Here is a 25218-nt window from a genome sequence, read left to right as displayed (position 1 = left end):
GTCGAATTATGTCATGTCAATTTCATCTTGACTTATATTGTGCGCGACTTCACGTGCCGGTGCTCTAAGTTGGACCTGGTAATTGCATGGTTTTTTAGTATCTTGCAATAATGCAAATTATGCTCTGGGAACATTTTAAAAGTGCTTTAATTAATAAGTAATCCAAAAAAAGTGCTTAGCAGATCAGTTGTTGATGTACATTCAGAAATACATAAAAAAAAATAATGAAAATGAAATAAAATGTTTGATTATCTATTAAGGTTCATTATCAATAGTTTTCTAGATTTTTTTCATAACATTATTTCGCTTCACCAAACAGTTATAATTTATAGTTTTTATCTTATTTTTAGTATTATTTATACTAGTTATAGTCCGTATTGTTTTGACTTAGCTTTTATTTTGATATTTTTTTATAAAAATATAAAGCTTTTACTTTTACCTTTTTTTTTATATTTGTCATTTTAATTGTAATAGGTTTAAAATATTTATATTTAGCTTTATTTTAGTTTTAGTAATTTAAGATCTTCGACTTCAGTTAGTTGCAAAGACAGTCTTTTAAGTTTACGTTTTTCATGTAATATTTACTTCTTCTTTTTTTTTTCAATTAACAAAAAACATTTTTAATTAGTTGAAGTTTCATTTAACAATAACAACACTGTTCTAAGTATCTAGAATGGAGCCAAACATGTTCTGCATTTGATTTAGTAATTTTAGTAAACTCAGGAAAAGTTCTTTGAACTTTTTCTTGAACACACGTTCTTGAACAGTGTTGTTGTGTCAAATAGAATTTAAAATTGCAATGTTTTGATAGTGTCATAGAGTTAGAGTGTTCACGCGTTTCAGAGAAATCAGCTTATGAGAAGCTTACTTTTAGTCATGTCTGCGTATCAAAATAAGATAGAAGAAAGTCTTTAAAGATTATTCACTTCAGCTTGCAGTTCAATTCGTGTGTTAACAGCTCAGTGTGGTTTCAAATCCCGACCCGTCTCCTCATTTCCTCGGCATACATAATCACTCATGTATGGCAAATAGATTGTATAAAGGTAGACTCATTCTCGCTCATGGCGCAGTGAGAAGGGCCGTGCTAACCCAAACAAAGCTGGAAGCGGTGGGCCTCGCTGAAGAACTAAACAGATGATGGATGGGACAAGCTGTGAAAGCAATGGGCTCTCGCGTGTCTCTGGTGGTTTGTAATTGCAGGAGAAAAAGGATGCTCAGCAGCCCATAGTATCGCCCTAATGGGATTATTCCCCAGCCATCCTCGTCAAAAGAGAAGGAGAGATAGAAAGAGAGAGAGAGAGAGAGGCAGTAATCCAATTCTCTTACTGTATGTCACTAAAAATCACCCGCTGGATTGCATACGCATACATACATTACGCTTGGGAGAGTGTGTTATTTGCTGGAGTTGATGCCTTTTCTGTATGCATGCATGCATTTGTTTCTGTCTGTTTGCGTGCATGTGCTCATCCTTTTGTGTTTGTTTATGTTATGTTTGCATGTCTTACATTACTTTCAATAGTAACAGTACAGTATAAGCTGTGTTGGTTATTATTGCAATAACTCAGTATGTTACTTGCATAATTATATATTTTTTTCTCACAGTCAGCTGACTGTCTCCTCCAGGTATATCGATGCACTATGCTTGACGTGAAGATATATTTTATATCGATAGTACAACACACTCTCAATGGAAACGTCACTATGGTGACTATCCTGCACCACCGAAATGTCACTTAGTAACAATTTTTTAAAGGTCACGCGTACCGTTTTTAGCTGATATCATGGGACTCCATCACTTTACCCAGGGCTAAACTTTAAAATGGTAAAATAAATGAATTCTCTCATCGTTTATTCATAAAAGTTTCATTTTTTATTTTGATTGTTGTAGGACACAAAAGGAGTTTTCTAATATCTGAGCTGCAGCTCTAAAAACGACATTTATAAAACATTTATTTAACAATAACAAGTACAACTGGATTCCAGTGAAGCTCTTGAAATTGTTTTTGTTCACTAGCAGTTTATTAAAGTTTTCTAAAACATCCTTGGGTGAGCTGAAAGAAACCTACGTACATTCTATGGTCAAATTCCATTCAGAAGTGAGCATCCCAAGTGTGTGTGTGTGTGTGTGTGTGTGTGTGTGTGTGTGTGTGTGTGTGTGTGTGTGTGTGTGTGTGTGTGTGGGGTGTGGTGTGGTGTGGTGTGTGTGTGTGTGTGTGTGTGTGTGTGTGCGTGTGTGTGTGTGCGTGCACGCGTGCGTGTGTGTGTCTGTGTTCCAGATCTGCTCCCACCATATCTATATTAAAAAAGAATTGTGAGGACTTGTTATGACCATAAACAATTAAATTATGTCATTGAGGTGACCATCACATGTTCCCTTCGCTAACGGACTTGTGGAAGGGCCGTTCGGGATTCAGTTGTTCACTTTCATTTGGAAATCCCCTACAATGGGCGTCCACTTCCTGAAGTAAAAATGGCATTTGGAATTCGCCCTAGAACTACACTGCACATCATGCAGCATCATTGTATGTTATGAATATTGTTGTGACATATTGCTCCTCACTTGTAAGTCGCTTATAGAGTATTATATGTATTATTATAGAGTACATTTTTAAAGAAACTTTTGTGTTCGCATTTTTCTTTGTGCATGTATGGGTTAGGTTACTTATGTATTTTTGAACAATAGATTTATTGTATTATTTGTACTTCATACATGATCAGTCATAATACAATAACTGCACTCAGCGGTTTGTTCTTCAATAAGAGCCCCTCTAAGGAGCATAAAGCTGCTTTATGAATTTTCATTTGAATTCATATCAGCTTCATTTTGGCCATCGTGCAGCAAGTATATTAAATATATTTGAATACACGCACAGCTTGAATGCACACGGCATGAATCAGAGATTTGCTTGAGCGTATTTGTGTGTGTTAAGTATCTTAGAGCAGTCATTGGTTGAGATGGGAGTACCTCATCATTCCAGATGCCAAATCCCTTTAAGTGTGTCTGACAAAGAGCAAAATCTCTCTCTGCCTGTCTGTCCACTCTTTCTTCAGGCCTTTCTTTCTATGAATATCCGTCTCTCTCACTCTCTCTCCGTTAACAATGACTTTAAGCTATAAATCTCCTTTTGCATTGATGGAAACCAGTCCATGTGAACGAGAAGACTCTTAAAATTCATTTAGGGTGAAGCTGACACACTTTTCGCTGAAGGTAATACTGCATCATTGACATTTATTTAGTTTTTATCTATACTCTAGGACTGGATATTAAAGTATTTATTGTGAGTTCTTTGATTGTGGTCTTCAGTCTCTTTTTTTGGTTAAATTTTCTCTGTTTCAGGAAGAGAGAGAGAGAGACATGCTGTGTGACTAAGGAATCCCTTATTCCTGTTGCAGCTTGCAGATGGGTACTGCAGTGAGCGAGAGAACGAGAGAGAGAGAAGACATGATAGAGACAGGGACAGAGAAGGTCTTCCACAGCCAAATGAAAGCTAATGAAGAGTGACAGCTTCTTTATAGACTTGCAACACAGACACAAATAGGATGAGAACGTTTAGAGCAGCATCCCTTCTCTCTGTCCTCCATTACTCAGCAGCCATCTCTGCAAGTGCTGGACCACAGGCCGTTTGGAATAGAGACAAACTATATTTTCTATTGTCAACTATTTATCTACACTCTTAAAAGTAATTTTTTATTTTTTTATATATATATAGGCATCAATGGTTCCATGAAGAACAAATAACATCCATGCAACCTTTCCATTCCATGAAAGGTTTTTTTTTTAGAGTGGAAAAGATTATTTAGATATTTTAAATGTTCTTCAAACTAAGAAAAAAAAAAAAAAAGAGGTTATTTTAAGAACTGTTTACTGAAAGGTTCTTTGGGGAATGAAAAATGGTTCTTCTATAGCATTGCTGCGAAAACCCATTTTGGAACCAGATGCACAAAAGTTGACTATTTTCTCTCTATCTGTCTCTGTGTGTGTGTGTGTGTGTGTGTGTGTGTGTGTGTGTGTGTGTGTGTGTGTGTGTGTGTGTGTGTGTGTGTGTTATCTTAAAGATGTGATTTTCATCAGCAACTGTTGCTGATGAAAATCTGCATATCCACCATATTGGAAAGGTCACAATCTGTTCGTAAACACCTGAAAGCGATTAAAGTGAAACTAAAGTGGTTTAAAGTGGTAAAATTAAAGTGGTGAAACTAGTTTTCACAGTGGATTGGAGAAATTCATCTAGCCACAAACCAGTGTTTTTTTTAGCTGAAACCATTAAACAACTTTTCGTTAATTAAAATAAAGCTGAAATAATAAAAAAAATGTAAGCTTAAAACACCCTAATCAAAATTAGGAAGATTGTCTTGGAAAGTAACTGAAATAAACTAAGTTGATGTACTAAAACTAAAGCTGATATACAAATAATTTGAAGCTAATTAGAAATATAAAAAAGAAAAAAAGACTAAAGCACATATTAAAATTACTAAACCTTAAAAAACCTAATTCAAAATGTCATTAAATACTATAATAGTATACAAATAATTAGGGGGTCTGTAGACTTCCACTTACATTAAAAAGAGCTCTTTATCTACACTATCTACATGCATTAATGTTCAAGGTTTCTATATCATGATTGTATTAAATATAATTGAATAAGTGCCATCCTTCTACTTTAAGATATAGCAAGATTAGCAGTCTGTGTGCTTCTATGGGTGCTGCACAGTGATATACATAGTAACTAGCCATTTCGCTCATAACGGCTATTATATTGTGTGTTTTAGCACGGCTGGAATGGCTTAATGACCGATCAGCATCCAGGGCCAAAACAATTTGTTTTATAAAGTAGAACACAATACTTTCCAGATGATGTACCCTTTCAGTGAAATACTCTGCAGCGCATGTGCACTTCCTGGGAGGCGTATGGAAACCAAGAGTTTGACGCAAAACCAGCTAATTTCCATTGCTGCTGAGATGCACACTAATCCAAAGAGCTTTGTGTTTTCTGAGGCACAGGGGGTTATAGTTCATTAAGCCGTATGGGTCCTGAGAGAGACTCTGGCCCTCTCTCTGTAAAAGACGCCTGGGCTATTAACGCAGCAGAGGACAGGATGAGTTCTCCTCCATTAGCTTAGCATGGCTAATGACTCCCATTCATCCACTGTATGTAAAATGGAGCTCTTTTAGAGGCGGTGCGCGCCATCAAAACAGCTGGCGAGATATTAAGCGTGGAGCTGTGGAGTCAGGGCATGGATGGATGTGAGTCTGGGCGAGTCACGGTTGGGAAATTGTTCACAATGAGAGGGGCTGCGGTTCGCGGCGGGAGACCGCGGCACAGAAACGCTGCCTTAGATCTCAGCAGAAAGGCAGTGAGTCAGTAAGCACAAAATATCCCTCAACCCGCGTAAAGGACAAACAAGAAGCTCAGCAAGAAGAGCCAAGAGAGGGAGAGAGCAGAAAATGTTGAAGAAAGGGAAACCAAGAGAGATTAGCTCAGCTGTACTGTGTTCGGGAAAATCACTCTCCGTGCTGAGGGAGACAAAACATGAGGATCCATGTCTTCAAATCACATAAAATCACGAATCCAGAGATACATTGCAACCCTAAGAGTCGAGTCTATCTTTGCGTGTGTCTGTGTGTGTGTGTGTGTGTGTTTTAAGAGGGTGTTTTAGCTTTAGCTTGTGTGCTAATTATGTGACCTTTCCTACAGTGCATGTATTTTTTTGTAAGGTGAGGAAAAGAGGGGAGGGGAGGGGGGGGGGGGGGGGGGGTGCTGAAATAAGGCATTGAATCGGTGTGTGCGTTTTTCACAGTGTGTGCCTCGGTGTGAGAGGGAGCTGATATAGTGCTGATCAGGTTCCTACGATGGCGCCTGCACCTCACAAGGATAGGAAACGGTACAGAGGACAAAAGCAGACGGAGAGGAAACGAGAAGGGAAAGCAGATGGAGGAGAGGACAGATGGGATGAAAGAGAAAGGGAAATGAAGGCTGAGAGAACCTGAGGAGGTGAAGATGGTGGGGGATATGGTGCGAGCCGGAATCAGACCGGCATCTTCCGCATGGCCCAGTATATTGACGTGTTTGTATAACAAGTATTTCAATTTTAAAAAAATCTATAATAATAAACCAAATATCTGGTCAAGAAGAAGTTTAAGGCTGATTCAGAGAGAGAGAGATTAAAAAAATGATTAAACCAGCCTATGCAGCTGCTGGTCTCCCAAACTGGTCTAGTTTGCGGGTTTTCGATTGGATTTAGGCATCTGTCAGCAGTTCAGGCTGGGAGACCAGCTCGCTGACTGGCAAAACCAGGTAACACCGACTTGACCGCACTGGGAAACCAGCTAGACCAGTTTAATCCAGCTTAGACCAGCAATCTCCATTTTTTTCAGCAGGGAGACCACACTGAGTGCTTCTATGGTGACACTACTTTCATTAATGTAGTGAAAATTAAATTGAAATGAACATTCATCTTTTTTCGTTTTTTTTTTTTTTTTTTTGGCAATTCATTTCACTCAGATGTACATTAAAATACTTGAAGAAAAGATCCGTTGCTACTTCAGTTTCATCGCAACTTTAACACGGTCTAGGTTAGGTTACTTAACTGAGTACAGACATCCACTAGTGGACTCTGCAAAGTCTCCCTTTGTGTCCCTGCATTGTTTACTTTATTAATTAGTGTTTTAATTTTTCGCGAGGCCCTGCGAGGTTAATTAACGTCAGTGTCGGCATGGTTCCTCTCAGCGTGTCCGCAGAGAGACCGAAGCTCGGCGCACAACCGCTTCCTGCAGTCAGCCAGAGACAGGAGCGTCTGACGACAGCGCTGACATATACGGTGGCCGTTCATGTGTGTCTGTCTGTCTGTATGTAGATAACACGTCTCTGTTCTGCTCTGATTGTCTCCCACGCAACCCATTCTCTCACACCAAAGTCCCATAAAGTGACCGAACTCAAAAAGAGGCCATGGGTTGTTTGTGTTTGCCGGATCTACAGGCATGCATTAGAACCCCACAGATGAGGCTGAGGTGTCTGGCAGAGTCGATGTGACTCTGCTTCCAAACACCCTGATTAAAGACGCAGACGGTAGGACAGGGCCATACGGCCGGCGTAATGAGAGAGCCAGATGCACATTTTATGAACATTCTATAATCAAATGCAAAACTTAGACATTAAAAATGTAAATGTAAAAAAAAAGTCTCTTTCTCATCACAATGTCCCAAACAATTTTCTGCTTGGCTCCCTTTCTGCACAGAGCTTGTTCCTATACCCGATTGTGATTGCGTCCTCTACAGAGAAAGAGAGAGAGAGAGAGGGAGACGCAAAACAAGAGACGCATGGGAATACATCCACCTCTCCCATTCTTATGTCCATTCCCCTCATAATGCTATCAGTATTGACTGTCATTAGGAGAAGTATTAGAGTATTACGATGACTAATGTTGATGGAAAAGAGAAAGAGACTGAAAGAGATTATGGAGAAATCTGAACATGATCTACATCAGCACAGGAAAGGAAAGATGCAGGCCGAGTGAAAGAAAGATATAAGCAAAAACTGAAAAGAAAGTTATATAATTTTCCAGAGGTGCATTGCAACTTTTCCTAACACTAGTTCAGAGCAGTTTTTATTGTATTTTTATTTTTTTTCACACTTTGTTCGCTACTTTTTCTGTGAAGGCAGTGGTGTAGCGCGACCACACACTGAGGGAATAGTCTAACACACTCGCCTAAATGGTCGATTGATTGATTGATTGATTTTGTTTCTGGATCAAACCGGTACAAAAAGAAAGAGACAGTAATATTATATATATATATAGTAATATAAGAGTAACATGCTAAAGTAAAAATACTTATTTCCAGCATGGTCCTTGGTGTTACACACAGTAGAACAATAAACAGAAAACACAACGGACAAGAATAAAGAAATAAAAACAAACCCATACAATATGAAAAGGAGGGTAAAAAACATCACGTAAAAACTAACTAAAACAAAATAAAAACACTATAAAGACTCTCCAAGCATGGAGAGGTCCTCGTGTAGCATTGGGAAGTTTGATTCATTCTAGTGAATCAGTTCATCCTAAATAGTCTTATCTTATATGTTGCATTGGAAAGTCTCGTTCATTATAGTGATTTGGATAATCCTATATTATTCTCTCTCAAATGTAGTATTAGAAAATCTGATTCATTCTAGTGAATTGGTTCTTCCTAAATGGACCAAGCTCATTTGTAGCATTAGACAGTCTGATTTATTCCAGTGAATGGGTTCTTGTAGACGGTTCGTACAAATGTACAGAACAATGATTTACTGATTTAAGTCCCTGCACTGTTTTGGATAAGTAAATGAAGACATTTTTTGTGTGTGTGTGTGTGTATTTAGTATACATTTTTCTCTTCAGTTTTGATACTGTCAACCTAATTGAGATTGTTCATTCATTGAAAAGCACTCACACATTGTTTTTGTCACCTGCTTATATTGATATGATGCATATGATTGGATAGTTATAGATTTATTATTATTTATAAAGCATATTTTACCCCGTAAGTAACATTAGTGTAGTCATTACTTTTTGTTTTTAGCTTTTAGGATAGATAACTACTTCAAAACAGAAGCTTGACTAGTTGAATTACTTCAAATTATGCTTAACTGAACAAGCTACAGTTTTTAATGTAGCTTCCTCAACACTGGCAGCTGGTTAGGTCTGCACAGACCTTGTTTACCTCAAAATCCTGTTTGTGTCTTCCTCGGCATTTCATTTAAAACCAGTTTATTAACTTTGAGCAGCTTTTGTCATCACAGTCGTGTGTGAAGGGTTGTGATTAAGTTGCTCGCAAACAAGTGAGCTCAATTTCAGCTTCATTTGTGTTTGCCGTCGTGTCACACAGTAATTAGCATCTGCGCATCCCGCCATCCAATCCACTCTTCCACTGACTCACACAGCGTGATTGTCTATCAACGCTGAACTGTCCATTTCCTCCATTGAGCAGATGCGTTACCAAGCACATGAGGAAACAAGCCATGTTTGTATGAACTGGTCCAGGACAGATGAAAGTCTATTACTAGAGCCTTGCTGGAAACACATCCCAGTGATGTCCTGAACGCTATCTGTCACTCCCAAATCCAATACCAACTAGAGAAACCTAGTTGTGCTCTTTGCAGATGGGAATCTGGAGAGCATTCTATTCATAGCTTTAAGTGTCCCAAAACTCCTCAGATGGCTTTCATCTCACTCTCTTTTCCTCTTTGTCCACCTGTCTTCCTGACTTGTTACTCTCAGATTTCTTCCTAGTCTTATCTTTCTTGTTTTCATTGGCTGTACTGTGGAAGTGAGGTCTGTTTTCGCAAACTGGTTTGGTCTGAACTGACTTTTCCGTATTGAGATGTAGTTCATAGTTTCATTATAAGCCACTTTAAGGTAATCTGCATATTGCTGTGGTGAATACAGCTGAGCCCGAGTGGAGGACTATTCAAAGAAGAATCCATTTGTCACCGAATTAGCACTAATTAGCAGAGTTTGGGCATGCTGTATCATAATTGGACACATTTTTCTATGTTTCCTCCAGCTGGGTGCTGGAATTCTGGCACAGGGAGCGGAAGATGCGAGCAAAGGGGGCTGAGGTGGGAAGAGGAGGCGGTGAAGTGTACAGTATAAGTCCCTTTGTTGATTTAGCTGGAAGCAACTTTTGGCTGACTGCACCCGCTGGCAGAGTTCTTGTTCTCTTATATAGAGTTATACGTATGCTTTGAGGCGCACATCGGAAAATTAAATGCAAGGAGAACGAGAACAAAAGGGGAAAGAGCAAAAGAGATGGGGCGTAAAACGCCTGTTCTGCAACTTGCAGCTGGATCATCAGCGCAACCTAATGAAGGTAGAGGCATCCCACTGGTTTTATACTGCCAGCCTCGCACAAGGGAATGCCAATTAAGTGCCCCCTCCCTCCTCAATACACACACATGCATGCCCAAACACACTTACGCACAATGAAGGATGCAGTGATGGGGGAGATGTTTGGCAAGCCCTGGAAAGATATCAAGATCCTGTCATTCCGCTACCCTTGTGCACCAAGAAGCTGAGAAAGCTCTCTTTCTCCTCAGACCCTGGATTTCATCATGTGAGTTGATCTGAAAAACTGCTTCCTTTTCTGTAAGGATGACTCGCTTCAGAGTCAATGTGAGGCTGAATGTGGTGTAGAGAGCATGACTGAACAGCAAGAGGTCTGGTCCACATTGCAGCTTATTTTGGCCAAGAAACGCCCACTTAGGAATAGGGTCTCTGACTGACATAAGCGAACAATTACAGCTTGCCTTGTTTTTATATGCTGTTTAGAGGAGGGTTTATCTGAAATAAGTGATACCATAATAATAGACCAGCGTGGTAAAAAAAAAAAAAAACCTGTAATTTATGTAATAGTATGGCAGTCTATAGCAAACATAGTGACAAGTCACATGATATGCAAATCCCATAATAAACAGTCTAAAAGATTTGAAGTCTGTTTGTGTTAGTTGATATAGATGATACTACATTAATTTATTATCCAAAATTTAGTTTTTTTGACTGTGAATGTAGAGCCTGGTGAATGATGTCGATCTATTTTACTATAGATCAGTTTCAGTTACATTTCCAGTTACACTTATGTCTTTATATTTTTGGAAATGTATATGATTTGTTCCAAAGTAATCACATTGGATCTGATCAAATTTCAGGTTTCACGAAGGTAAAAACGGTAAAGAATCACAATTATAGAGCAGCATGGAAAAACAACACTTATTGAAATACTACTACTTTCAGAACTGCAATAATGGTATGGCAGTCTCCACAAAATATAGCAAATGTGTAGGATAGTTAGCAGAATTTCTGTTCTTTCAACACTTACAAGTGCGTATTATTTGATGTACAGTATCTTAGTTGCCACTAACTTTGACAAACTTTGTCAGATCCAGTAGTTCAAAAGCACTCATTTTATCAGACTGGTACATGGTAAATATGACTCTGTTTCTAGGCAGATCAAGTCAGCCAATTAAATTGAATTCAAATTTGTGTTCAGTGTGCATCAGGCGGTCAGTGGGTGTGCCGTCTGAGGCTGAGACTAGGCGGAATGAACCTGAAGAGCTTTTGTGGTGAATATCGAAGACATTATTGTCCGTCTCATCTTCTCAGGCCTTGCTCTCATTTAAAGCACTCTGTTTAATGTATGGTGTTTGTACCTCGTAAGCGTTCAAAGAACAGCTCTCTTAAGTGCTTTCGTAGCCGTGTCTGCTACATCAGGACAGAGTGTGAATGTGATGTTTGCCTTCACAACTTCCCTCCTCAGAGAGATGGATGGAGGTGCACGGGAAGAATTAGCCTAAAGTGAAAATAAGAAGATGTTGAGCCTGCAATAAAAGGCAGGATAAGAAGGTCCCTTTGAAAACCCCTGGACGTGATGTGACTGGCCCCATCCAAACGCAGATAAAAAGCGTCCACCCAGCTCTACAGAGACCCTTTACTAATGGCAGCAACATGCAGAAACTAGACCCAAGAGAGGGGGAGGGAGGAGAGGAGGAGGTAGAGGGAGAGAGAGAGAGAGAGAGAGAGAGAGAGAGAGTTTCCTTTATCTCCTCACTCTTAGCTGAAGTCTCTGTGGAAGTGAGGCACTGACAGCAGCACAGTGAAAACTGTAAGTGTGTCTCCTAGTGTAAATGAATCAATGAGACAGACATTCTGACAGACATGTTGTCCTCCTGTCATGGAAGGGTGAAATAAATCAGACTGTTGCAGTATGGAGACCGGAGAAGGTAAGACACTTGTTTTTACTTATATATGGTGTCAGACTATAGGATCATTTCTATATGGTCAAAGCATTGATTTTTGTGAACCACTCTGTGAATGTATTGATTGTGGGGTTGGTTGGAGAGTGAGTTTGTGAGGTAGAATTGTGGGAGACTATTAAGTTGTGCCCCGTTTGGCTTTCACAAGGTCAAATATGGTCTCTCTTATTCTGACTTGAAAGCTGTTCAGAATGACTCGATATATTGTAGAGAGATCAGGTGTGCAGGTGCATTTATTAAGCACCCTATCTACTAATGTACACAGCCATCTGTTCAGTGTGTTTGTGTTGTGTGTGTGTGTGTGTGTGAGAGAGAGAGAGAGAGAGAGAGAGAGAGAGAGAGAGAGAGAGAGAGAGACTGCATGAATGTGTGCGTGCACAGGCATTCACAATTACATGAACCTGTGTTTGTTTAGAACAATTATCTGTTTGTGTATGTAGCACACACTTCTTTGTATTATTAGACAATACATTATCTAAATTAGACTGCATTATGAATATTAGATGCTTAAATGGATTTATAAGGATGCATGAAGCTGGAAATGCAATATTTGAAAGCACTTTCTATTAAGCCTCTAAATATGATTCATCATTATCAACATATTTGTAATGCCTTGCCTTATAATTTGTAAAAGTATAATGCATTAAAACACAAAATCTCATGTTAATTCAGGTTTTTTTTTTCAGCAAGAACACATTAAATTGATCAAAAGTGGCATACATTCATGATGTCATAGAACATTTCTATTTAAAAAAAGCTGTAATTTTGATTCTGAATACTGAAATAAATGTATCATGGGTTCCACAAAACTATTAAGCAGCACAACTGTTTTCAACATTGATAATAATAAGAAATGTTTCTTGAGCAGCAAATCAGCATATTAGAATGATTTCTGAAAGATCATGTGACACTGAAGACTGGAGTAATGATGCTGAAAACTGAGCTTTGACATCACAGGAATAAATTGCATTTTAAAATATATTAAAATAGAAAACAGTTTTTCATTGTAATAATATTTTACAGTATTACTGTTATATTGTACTTTGCTGAGCATAAAATATTTATAAAAAAAAAAAAAAAAACATTTAAAAATCTAACAGACCGAAAACGTTTAAATAGTAGGGTATATTGGTTTCATTAAAAAAAGTGTTGTTTAATATTTCCTAATTAAAATGTATATCATTTTCTGCAGTAGTGTTGTTTGTAGGTGAATTTACATTTTTCATGAAACATAATAAAACATTATGGCAGATATCACACTTCTGCGACTTCTCTTTTGCAATGCTGTATGATTAAACATAATTATTTTCTAAAAGCAGTATTTTTTTCCCGTAGATTAAGTAATGACATCATCTCGCTTCATTAAGATCTTGTGTTTTTGCTCTTCTGACCACAAGATAACAGCATGCGCGTATTGAAAGTTCTGTAATTAGCGGATGTGTGCTATCATCACAGGTGGTTGTGATGAGAGCTGGAGCTTCGCCTGTGCTCACTCAGGTCCAATCACATGTAGTTAATGAGCTGACGGGGTTAGTTACCACTGGGTTAATGACGCACATTAATATGTTGCTAATATACCCCAGGTCATGCAGTAATTAAAAATCTCATTTTCAACTCATAGAAAGCACAGACTCTCCTTCATCTTAAATGATTTTGTAAAGAGGGAGAGAGAAAGAGCGAGGTGTGTCGATTATGATTCATTCTTAATTCCCCGTATGTTTGATGTCATGGTTTATGGCAGTAAGTAAGAGTGTGTGTGTGTGTGTGTGATGTAATTTCAGGTATCACACAGGAGCGGTTGCATCAGGTGTTTAGGGTTCATCCAAACACTTGAGCTCAGGGACACACTTTCTCCTCAGGGTCAGCTGATGCAAAGGGCTGATGAATTTACCTCATAGTAGCACTCCAAACCTATGCCTATGTGTGTGTGTGCGTGCATGTGTGTGTGTGAGAGAGGTAGAAAAACACCCCACTCTCACACTGCCTTGTCACGCCTATAAATACTTCCGATTTGCATTTGTTGTTCACACATAAAAGAAATGAGATATACAAGGCCCTTACAATTAAAAAAATAAATAAAATAAAAATACCATAGGTTCTATCTATTTAGTACAGTAACATCTTAATAAATTCATATGGAATAACAGTGAAAAACATTCAGAACATGCATTCAGAATTTTATTTGCATTGTCTCTGTTTGTTTGTGTGTTCTTTTGTTGATCACAGATTGTTGTAGTATGTTGGCGGTTACCATGGTAGCATACTGGACTTCTTTATACTTATTTCAAATAGAAAATATAATTATAATAATAATAATAATAATAATAAAAATAATAATAAATGAAAATACAATCATGAAAGTAAGTTTATGCATATAAAATTATATCTAAAATATGTTTTATTGTTTTTATTTATTATTATTAGTAGTAGTAGTAGTAGTAGTAGTAACAATTTATTTTAAGTTTTATTTGATTTAATATTCATTTTTTTAAATTTTTAATAATAAATTATAATAACAAATATAAATTATAATAAATAATATAATAAAAATATAATAAATTGTTATTATTATTTTTATTATTTTTTATTGATTTTATTGGTAACTTTATTTTAAGGTGATATAATTATACGTTACGTGTAGTTTACTTTAGTAAAACAGTAAGTTATGCATAATTGCAACTAACCCAAACTAAAGCCCTAATCTTAACCTTATCGTATGTAGTTAATTAATATTTCTTAATACTTATGTGTAATTACTGTACACTGTAACAATGTCACCTTAAAATGGTCTAAACGTTATTATTATTACTATTAGTATTATAATTGTTATTGTTATTATATAACTCTTAAATATCTGTTCATCTGTTCATCCGTTAATCTTAAATACACAAATTGACTGTCCTTCAGCTACAATTCAAAGCCATGGTAATATGACATAAGTTTATCACATTATGCTGGTGGCATGAGGGTGAAGAAACTTTAAATGAGTGAGTGAAGGAGTGCTGAAAAAGTGTGCTCAGAAACACGTGATCCAAAAAGCCAAACAAACAAGGCAACAGTGATAGTTGTGGCAAAGTGGTTTTGGATGAAGTCTGTTATCTCGAGTAAAGATAGTTTTTATTTTCTCCCTGAAACACTTTGATCTTCAGTATGAGTGAAACGGTTTCCCAAGACCACACAATCGAGGAGCTGGAGGGAGAGGTGAGACGGTGAGACGACAGAGGGTTTGGAGGTAGGGAGAGGGGAGAATGGCAAGACAGAAGTTTGTCTGTGCTTTATTTCTTTCTAACAGTGCTAAAAATAGGCTTGCTTCTATCAGAGTCACAGACATCAAAGAAAGTCAGCTGGAACATAATTAGCAATTCATATACTTTCACACAACAGCTGATTTGAATGAGGATAACCTGCTGTGCATGACTCCATTTATTCTTTGTTTTGTGGATGATTTCAGTTTGATGTGTGCTAACAGCCGGTGATGATGTCATAATAGTATTTCAAAACTTAAAGTGATAGTTTATCCTAAAATGAAAGTTAAATCATAATTTTCTCACCCTAGTTTTATTCTAATGCCTTATGCCCTTGTTTCTTTTTTGGACCACAAAAGGAGAATTAAAAAAAAAAAAGTGCCACTCGCGCTCGTCCAAATAATGACTGTGAACAGTGACCAGTATCAAGAGGTATACGATAGGGTTTGGTGAAAAACAACCCAAAATGTAAGTGACCTTGGCCATTGGTCTTATGTGCTCACCATGCGTTCATGCCACTCTATTAGCGCCGCAGTTCACATCGACCCACACAGAAAAAGCACATAAGTTGTGAGAAATAAAGATTAATAAAAATGCAACACAAATTCAATTTGATCTTCACTGAGGTGAATATATCTGTTGTGTTTGTCACAGCAAGAAGTTATTGCACAGCCGTGCACAGAAGACCAATGGCCAAGGTTAGGATTTATATTAAGTAATACATTAAATTTCACTTTGTTTTCCACCAAACCCTATTGTATACCCCAGAACACTTGAAATATATGACACGTGTTGAATGAGACTGTTCAGTGATACTTCTGCATCTTTTTTAAAAGCTGCATGCTGGTCGCTATTCACTAGCATTATATTACGGAAGAGGATTAGGGCCAAGCAATAATAAAAAAATAAAACCATCTCGAGATTAAAGTCACTATAATGCGAGATTAAACTCGTTAAATTTCGAGAAAAAAAGTCGAAATACAATCTTGAAAATAAACTAATTAAATATCGAGAATAAAGTCGCTGTGTTTCGAGAAAAAACTCGTTAAATTTCGAGGAAAAAACAACTCGAAGTACAATCTTGAGAATAAACTCATTAAATTTTGAGAATAAAGTCGTTGTGTTTCGAGAAAAAACTCGTTAAATTTCGAGAAAAAAGTCGTTGTGTTTTGAGAAAAAAAGTCTAAATGAAATGTAGAGAATAACGCATTCGATCAGTGTTCATTGCATAGCCTAACTGATATCAACCTCATCGAGGTTTCCCAGGATACCATAAGACGCATTATTAATCGTTATTGGTTTTTTCTCAAAAACACAACGACTTTATTCTCGATATTTAACGAGTTTAATCTCGCATTATAATGACTTCAATCTTGAGATGGTTTTATGTTTTTATTGTTGCTTGGCCCTAATCCTCTTCCGTATTACATGGACGAGCGTGAATGGGACATTTTTTTTCAATTTCTCCTTTTGTGGTCTGAAAAAGAAAGAAGGGCATACTGCATTAGAACAACACCAGAGTGAGAACATTTTCATTTTAAGGTGAACTATCATGATTTTAGAACACATTGTTTTCATTTGTCATTTAATTTGTGTGTCTCTGTGTGAGTTTGTTGTGTTTGTAAAGACTTGAATGTCTGGTAGTGTGTGATCCTCAGTTCTTTAGTGTATGATACCAAGTGTTTTCAAATCTGTTCAGCTATGTAGTGTATTCCATTGGTCTCCTTTCTTTTATTTGTTTGCATACTGTATAATGCTTAGCCTTTGCTTTCTTACATTTATTTAACCATCTCATCTACATTCTTACTTCATCTCTAGTCTATTTTTACAGGGACATCTTAAAACTGTATTTTTGCTCTATTAGCATTCTTTACTGTGGGTATATTTCAAAAGTAAAGACATTTACAAGACCTTTTTTTTGTCGTTCTTAATCCATCCTTGCACCAGGGATGCTTTATCGTTTTCAGCTAAATGCAGCACAGCAGAATGGAAAAGAATATACAGTATATGAATTGAGACTTGTTTGTAAATGTTGAGGTTATTTTAACTTGTCACTGTACAATCAGCAAAACAGCAAAAAAAAATAATATATATATTATGTGTGAATGGTTTTTTAAAACATGGCACAGAGGCCACATCGTGTGTTGATTGACAGCCAACTGCAGTTTTAATGTGCCATTTCATGTAGTGAGAACCAAAGCCTTCAAACCTAAGTAAAAACTGTAACACTTTTCTTTAGTTATCTTGTTAACCCATGCTCTCAGTGGCTTGAAAGCACCTTCAGGAAATGCATATAAAGTTTTTGGCACTGACCCTTTGTATGAAGTGTTAAGGCTATGAGAACAGTGAACAGTCACAGACCGTGATTTAGAGCAGAGCTCTGCAGTCTCCAACAGGTGTAAAGTTCATCCTAGGCAAGATAACTGACAGTTTTTGACACTAAGAGGCTGTGACATCACTTCTGCAGTCACCCCAGCCGAGGTTGAAACTTTATGATGTCACCACCTTATATCAGCTACTCCACTCTTCAGTTCAGCCCCGAAGCGTATGCCTGTATGTCAGCTCTTCTTCATGTGAACTTCTTCCTTGAGCAAAATGCTATAGTGCGCATCAGCGAAAAAAAAAAGTTTATTTTCATGGGGCAAATGAGGTTGACGCCATGTCCTCACGATGTCAGAGTAGACATTACTTTTTAATGCTGGGTTTTAGAGCTTTTTTTGTCTAGCCTTGTAAATAAACAAGTGTAGCATTTCTCAAGGATGTGTGTAGCTGGCAAAAAGCTGTTTATGAATATTGTAGGACTTGTTCTGGGAGTGAAATGACAAGCATTGGTGTGTTCTTGCTTTATAGAAATATCACTCTCATATAAAATGCCGCTCAGCATACTCTGGTTCTTTGCTGCATTAAACACCTGTGATACATCTTGATGAGTGCAGTTTTATTCCTTTTTTGATGTTTTTTTCCTTCTGAAACTGTAAATGTTAAGATGTATATATCATACGGACTTTCATTCTTTCTAGATACAGCCACAATTTTTATTTAGTTTAATAAATATTTAGTTTATTAGCTAATCAGTTGCAAATTGTATTGGGGGCGTGGCATTATTATTTGTGCATTTGATTGGACAAAAATATGTGTAGTCCAGGATGAGTCATCAATATTGCTCTGCAATATTTTTTTTTCTTTATTTTTTTTCTCATGGGGTGTTTCATAAGGAAAAATAAATATTATATTATAAATATTAATATAATATAATATTTAAAATATTTATAACATAATAAATGTAAGTATTACATTAACAATAATATTAGTGGTAGTTGATCAAAATATATTTTTGTCATTTTTACAGTGTAGTTATATAACTATTTAGAAATTCTTTAATAAAGAAATCAACAAATTCAGCATTTGTATTTTGGCAAGTACAGTGATTTGTTTCTCCTGTGAATTGCTGCTAAAACACTGTGAGTGGTGAATGTCTGAGTTGGAGGACCTTGATTGTGCTGAACAAGGACACAGATGGTTGTCCTGTTTATGTTATATTTTGCTAATATTTTTCATGATGTAATGTTTTGCAAGGCCAAATATAATTGTTCCAGTTAAAATATTAAGCAGATTTATTAGGCTGAACAGGTACATGTATCCGTGTAACTGTGGGCTCACAGTTGGGGCTGTTGAGTGATGGAGGTTATTTATTCCTTCTCTCTTCCATAAGGTAAACTGTGGATTGATGACACTGTTATGGATTCCATACAAAGACAACACAGATGTAATTTATATGGAAATGACGTGCAGAGAGCGGACAGAGGCCTGAGCATAATTGACAATGAGTTTACGAATGTGTGTTTGTGTGGCTACACTGGAATTATTTTCTCAGTGTCATATCATGGTCTGGAGGAACAGGACACACTTACACCTGCTATCGGTGGAGGACGGGTTTTAGTCAGTGATCATGAATCAAAGTTCAGTGTCCTGCAAAAGCGCTACAGTGCACGGCCCAAACAGTAAATAAGCATAGCGTTGAATAGATGATGAATTGCTATCATTACAGAGAAGAGCATTTAGGATGCTGATATGTAAAAAAGGGAAACAAACAAAAGCATTTTTAAAGAGATAGTTCGCTCAGAAATGTTTAAGCATACTCCTTTAAGCTTTAAATATATATGGAATATCCTTAAATTTAATCTATTACTACTTGGTTGATTGCAGCAAGTGCATGATAATGGTATTTAAATGACCACCCATAACCAACAAGGTCAAAGTCACCATGATGGACACAAAGCCCAGCATGACACATTGCAAAGCATGATAACAAAAGAGATGCTGCAGTGGCCATCGACACACCTGGACTCGCCAGATTCTATTAAAGTTCAGTCTTTTTGGCTGATCCTCCATTAAAGTGTAGAGGAGCCTTGCTGGTGTGTCTCAGTGCTGCATTCTGTTCCCCTCATGCTGAAAGATTTAACTTGCATTTCCTGAAGTCATTCTCAGACAGACAGAAAAAATGAGCAGGATTATAAAGGAGTATGCAGGCTTGAAGTTCAACATCAAAGGTTTTTTGAGGAGAGAAACATATATGAATTCACTTTTGAGGTGAGAAATGATAACTTTCTAAATTGTGGAAGGCTTAAAGTAAGTTTCATGCTTTGATATTTGCAGCTGAATAGACCAGGATGAAGGGAATAGGATTGAGCCAGTACACGTGTGTGTGTGTGTGTGTGTGTGTGCGTGTGTGTGTGTGTGTGTGTGCGTGTGTGTGTGTGTGTGTGTGTGTGTGTGTGTGTGTGTGTGTGATTATCGAACTCAGTACTCTGCCATTACCATTGGCTGATGGTGTGAAATGGGCGTTAGTGTTTTGACAGGCCCGACTGAGTTTAGTGGTTGTAAAGATTAGGATCCTGTCAGCCTATTTGACACAACACAACATCAGAATGAGAAAATGGAGCCAATTGCAGAAAATCCAGACAATCTAGATAGAGCAGAGACAGACGCTGGACCAGGGGCGGCCATTTTAGCGACAGTGGGCATAAGATGGCATCCTGCCCTGGATACCACGAGAGATCTATGTCACTGCCCCTTAGCTTCTTCTTACATCCACTATATTCACTCTGTTCCAAATCAAGGAGCTGCGTACTGCCTACATAGTTGGATGCACTCTGTGGAAGCATTCAAACTGATATGGACCCTCATGAGTAACTGATTTGGAATGCACTACAAAGACAACAACTGGTCCCAACATTAAAGGGATAGTTCACCCAAAAATGAAAATTATCATCATTTAATCTCCCTCATGTTGGTCCATGAATGAAAGTCAATGCGACCCAATGTTTATTCTTCAAAATATCTTTAATTGTGTGCTGCAGAAGAAAGTATGTCACACAGGTTTGGAATGTGTGACAGAGTTGACGGAAAGGCATGAAGGTGAGTAAATGATAACAGAATTTTCATTTTTGGGGGAACTTTCACTTTAAGTTCTCCAACAACTCTCCATGCGTTTTAATAAGTGCAAATATATATATCCCACACAAAATGTATTATTATTTAAATGGATTAAAACACACACACACACACACACACACACACACGGTTTAACTCTGGGCTATTTCACATCAGTTTTTCATCCTACTCTTCTTTGTTCTCCTCATTTCCTCTCTCACACCTGTAAGGTAAACTATGTGTTGCATTTCTTATATTCTAAGGTCCAATCCGCCTCCTTTTCCTCTTTGTCTTCAGAGTGGTTGAATGCAGGTGTTGGGTGACGGTTGAGTTAAACGTGTAGGTGCGCTGTTGATGAAAATAGAGGGAAGGAGAGAGTTTGGTCGAAATGATGAATGGCTCTCATTAGGGCGGTAATTTGTCACTTTCCATCTGACTGGGCTCCAGCTGTCTCTTCCTGAGCTTTTTGGCCTCTTTGGCTCACCGTCTCCTCACCGGCCAGATGGGTGGAGAGATATTGTGCCGTGCCCCATGTGCTAGCTAGACCCAGACCGCGGTATTAGAATACGTCTGTGAGCGCATTCGTGAGAGTTTGCCGAAAGGAATGCCTCAGTCAGCGGCATGTCGACTTCCATCTCATAATCCGCGAATCTACCGAAATGATTTTCACATAATGGTATTACATTACATAATCTAATTTTGTGAGCGCACTTACCCAGAGGCTCCAACAAGTGATGGAAAAGTTAGACTCAGCAGCAATCAAAATAAAACAAGACACTGGACAGGCTTAAACTTTATGAATTATGAGCTGTGTGAAACCAAGCGTCACAATGCAGTTTCATGTAGTCCATCCACAAACTTTCTCAAATCGAGTTTTGTCAGAATGGACTTAAGCCAAAAGCAACGGCGGTGAAGAAATGCTGGGTAATGAGAGACTGAACCCAAAGTACAGATGACGGCTCTTTTTAGCTATAGCAGTCCAGCCATGTATAGCTTCTTGTCAACAAAAGGCACGCAACTGATACTCATGGACCTCAGTCAGAGTAGACGTCATATTTAATTTTACCTTAACAAAATCAAGCCTGTGAGGGATAGAATACAGTCGGTTCAAACGACTACACCTGGGTATTGATTTTTCATTTGGCAAAACATTGAAAATGTTTTTCCCAAATATTCCTGGTAAAAAAAAGTACATGAGCAATAAGTTATGACAGCATATGTTTTTACATTGCTTTAATTCATCAAAATAGTTAAGCGATGTACAACTTTTTTTATAAGTTGTACAAGATTCAACTCATTTTTTTGAAGTCAGTTTAGTGTAATTTTAAACATCCAAGTAGATTGTACTTAAAAATTTAGGGCAACAAATTTTTTTTTTTTTTTTTTTTTTTTTTTTTTTTACAGTGTATAGACAAAAAGTTTAAGGAAATACACACTACTGTTCAGAAGTTTGGGGTCAGTAAGACTTTTTAATATGTTTGAAAGAAGCCTCTTATGCTCAGCAAGGCTGCATTTATTTAATCACAAAAAGCAAAGAAAAAAATGTAATATTGTGAAATATTATTACAATTTAAAATAACAGTTTTCTATTTGAATATATTTTAAAATGTAATTTATTACTGTCAAATCTGAATTGGGAGCAACCAATACTGTGAGGTATACTGTCTTCCGTGTCACATGATCCTTCAGAAATCATTCTAATATGCTGATTTGTTAATATGCAGTGCTTTTTCAGGATTCTTTGATGGATAGAAAGTTCAAAAGAAAAACATTTAATTTAGAATATGCATCATTTGTAAAATTGTAAATGTATTATCACTTTTAATCAATTTAATGCATCCTTGCTGAATATCATAAAAGTATTTATTAAATTAAAATCATACTCACCTCAAACTTTTGAACAGTATTGTAGATTATATTTTTTATTTAATTAATTATTGTTTTTTAAATATTAAATATTAAACATATTTTAATTCATAATTTTTATTTATTTTATTTTAAATTAAAATATATATATTTTCCCCAGCCTATTTAATTTGTATTTTGCTATGAGCAGCTCAAACTATTTGTGCAATGTTTTGAAAGTGCCACAAAGTTAACACTCTTCAGGAAATCAAAAGTTGCCTCTGCACATTGAGTTGGGATTGGAGAAAGTATTTCAAAAAAGTTTAACTTTAATGCATTCAATCTAACTAAGCGCCAAACCAGGGATGTTCAAGGTCAAATCAGCTTTCCAGGCCAGCAGATCCACAGTAGGACATCTTCTCCCATAACATAAAGGGAATTTAGGAAGGACGGCAAAGGAGAAGAATCATCTAGAGGAACAGGTGCCCCCCCTCAGCCCCCTTCTAACGAGCCTTTGTTCTAATAACACAAAGCAATTTATACTGACCTTTATAGAAATGTAGCAAAAATAAATTACAATAGTTAAAAAATGCCCCTGAGCCTAATTGCAAAGGAGATTAAGTTTCCTATAATTGCTTTTGGCCACCTAATGCATTTTTTCCTTTTTTTGTAATTAAAGTGATTTAAAAATTTAATAACCCCCAACACACACACACACACACACATACTGTAGGCGTATACACACAAAGGCTTCTCTTGTCCAGTGCCATAAATACTCTCATTATTGAGGCAATGGTCCATTGAAAATGGTGTCATGGTTTTGTGTGATGAATATTATGTGCTTGTTAAAATGAGTGCGACGACAATAAACATTCTGCCTCTGAACTGTTTTAAATATTTATTGAAACTTACCAAATATTATTCTCTGTTTCTGTTCAGAGAAAATGATTCATTGGTCCATCTACTGTTTGACAAGAACACTCCTGCAACTTCACAGAATTCCTGCAACACTTCTGTCCTCAGATGCCCATATGGGTTCTTCATTTTTACGGCCGTATTCTCCATCCATCTTTTTAGAAGTCAAGCTAATCAGCCAGCAGCACACTTAACCTCTCGCTCTTTCATCTGCATATTCGCTGAGCTTTTCAGAGTTTATTCATCTCCTCGGTGCATTAGTGAGGATCCCAGTATCTCACGCTATTTCTCTCCTCCCATTTACTCGTTCTCAGTTACATATGCCATAGATGCTTTATGAAATGCTGACCATAAACATAACCTTCCATCCTCGTCTTACTTTTTTATTATTTAACAGGACTTTGCCCCATGTCCCTGGGGTCTGATTAACAAGCAGTCCAATCGGCCCACTTCTTTATATGCATCCGTCTTCCAAACATAAGAAAACAGAAGAAAAAGGAGAAAATTCAGTTATTATTATTAATACATAAAAAGTATTTGTTTTAAAATTTCGTAAACTTAAATAGCTAATTAAATGATGAAAGTCTATTTAAGTAAAAATATTCTTAACAACTGAAATATATCAGTTGTCAAGAATATTTATACTTAGACAGTTATTACTTTTACATTGTTAAGAAATATTTCTATTTCAAATAAATGCTGTTCTTTTCAACTGTTTTCAATAAGAAATGTTTCTTGAGCAGCAAATCAGCATATTAGAATGATTTCTGAAGGATCATGTGACACTGAAGACTGGAGTACAAATGCAGAAAAATTCCATCACAAGAATACATTACATTTTAATATTTTACAATATTTCCATTTCTGAACATAATGAAATAGTGTTTGTTTACTACTCATTCATTTTAGGCTTACAAATTCAAAACTTCAAATAAAAACAAAACTATTGCTGAGACCAAACTAAAATGAAATGTAACATACGTTTGTAAATGGTATTAAAAGAAAAACTTATGTGAAAATAAGCTCTGCATTTTGCGTGTTGGTGTGTGATTCTGGCACAGGGCAGCGCTAAACCAAATCAATAACACAAGGCACAGCCAGCAACCTCGACTCAATATCCCTGAACGACCGCAGACTGTACTGACAAAGGAGTCATGGGGAGAGGGAGGACGAGCGTGTGCGGCTGTGCTCGAAGAGGAAAGTTGAGTCAGTACACTTTCAATATGCTTTCTGCATTCAAGGTCTTCTACAAAAGCACCTCTTCACCCTCTCTCTTTCCTCCATTTCTGCTAACAGGCAGTCAGGGTTTGATGCGATGAAAGGAAGATGAAAGTGTAGCTGTGTGTTTGCGCGTGATAATCTGTTTGTGTACCCATGCGGCTTTTTGAAGTTAAGACAGAGAGAAAGTGCACAGTCTTCGTTTGATCCCAATTAAAACGATGGTCAATATGTTGTCATTTTAGTTTTACTGATATGAATCTTAAAAGAGCTCCACTCGGATGTCTGCAGGCCCGATAACGGCGTAACACGATTGTAGCGAGCTCCGTCTTTTCCCTCAGTGCTGTCATTTCAGGAGTAATTAAGGCAGGTAATAGCCTCATAATTTCTCCGCATTTATGAGGACTGACTGCACACAGTTCTTTAAAAGAAGAAGAAAAAAAGCCTTTGCAATTTTACCTCCAATGTCATGGCAATTACTCAGAAGCTCAGATGCATTGAAAGGCACTCGTGCATTTGCTTGGAGTTAAAAAATTGCATGCACTTCATAACTGCCGGCTCTTTATTGTCATATAGCGTATGTATACGGTTCTATTACAGGATCCTGTTGGGAAATCACATCCGAAACATCTGTATTACAGTGATGAAGTAGAATGTGTTTGTGTGTAAATGTACTCATGCAATGCTCCCAGCGTGGAGTTTTACTGGATAAAAATGCTGTGATCAGCTTTTCCTGTCTGCTGTTCTGCAGTCCAAAGCACTCCATAACTCAC

The 25218-nt window shown here is 37.2% G+C and overlaps 1 protein-coding gene across 1 annotated transcript in view; it reads left to right on the top strand.

Annotated features, from left to right (window-relative positions):
• Window positions 1-25218, top strand: part of tenm2a (teneurin transmembrane protein 2a) — a 297220-nt gene that overhangs the window by 176276 nt on the left and 95726 nt on the right. The gene's annotated exons all lie outside the window — the stretch shown is intronic.

This window comes from Abramis brama (genome assembly GCF_963993115.1).
Source record: "Abramis brama genome assembly, chromosome: 13".
Lineage (NCBI taxonomy): Eukaryota > Metazoa > Chordata > Actinopteri > Cypriniformes > Leuciscidae > Abramis > Abramis brama.
Note: the sequence above shows the minus strand (reverse complement) of the source record. Positions and strands in the feature narration are given on the sequence as shown.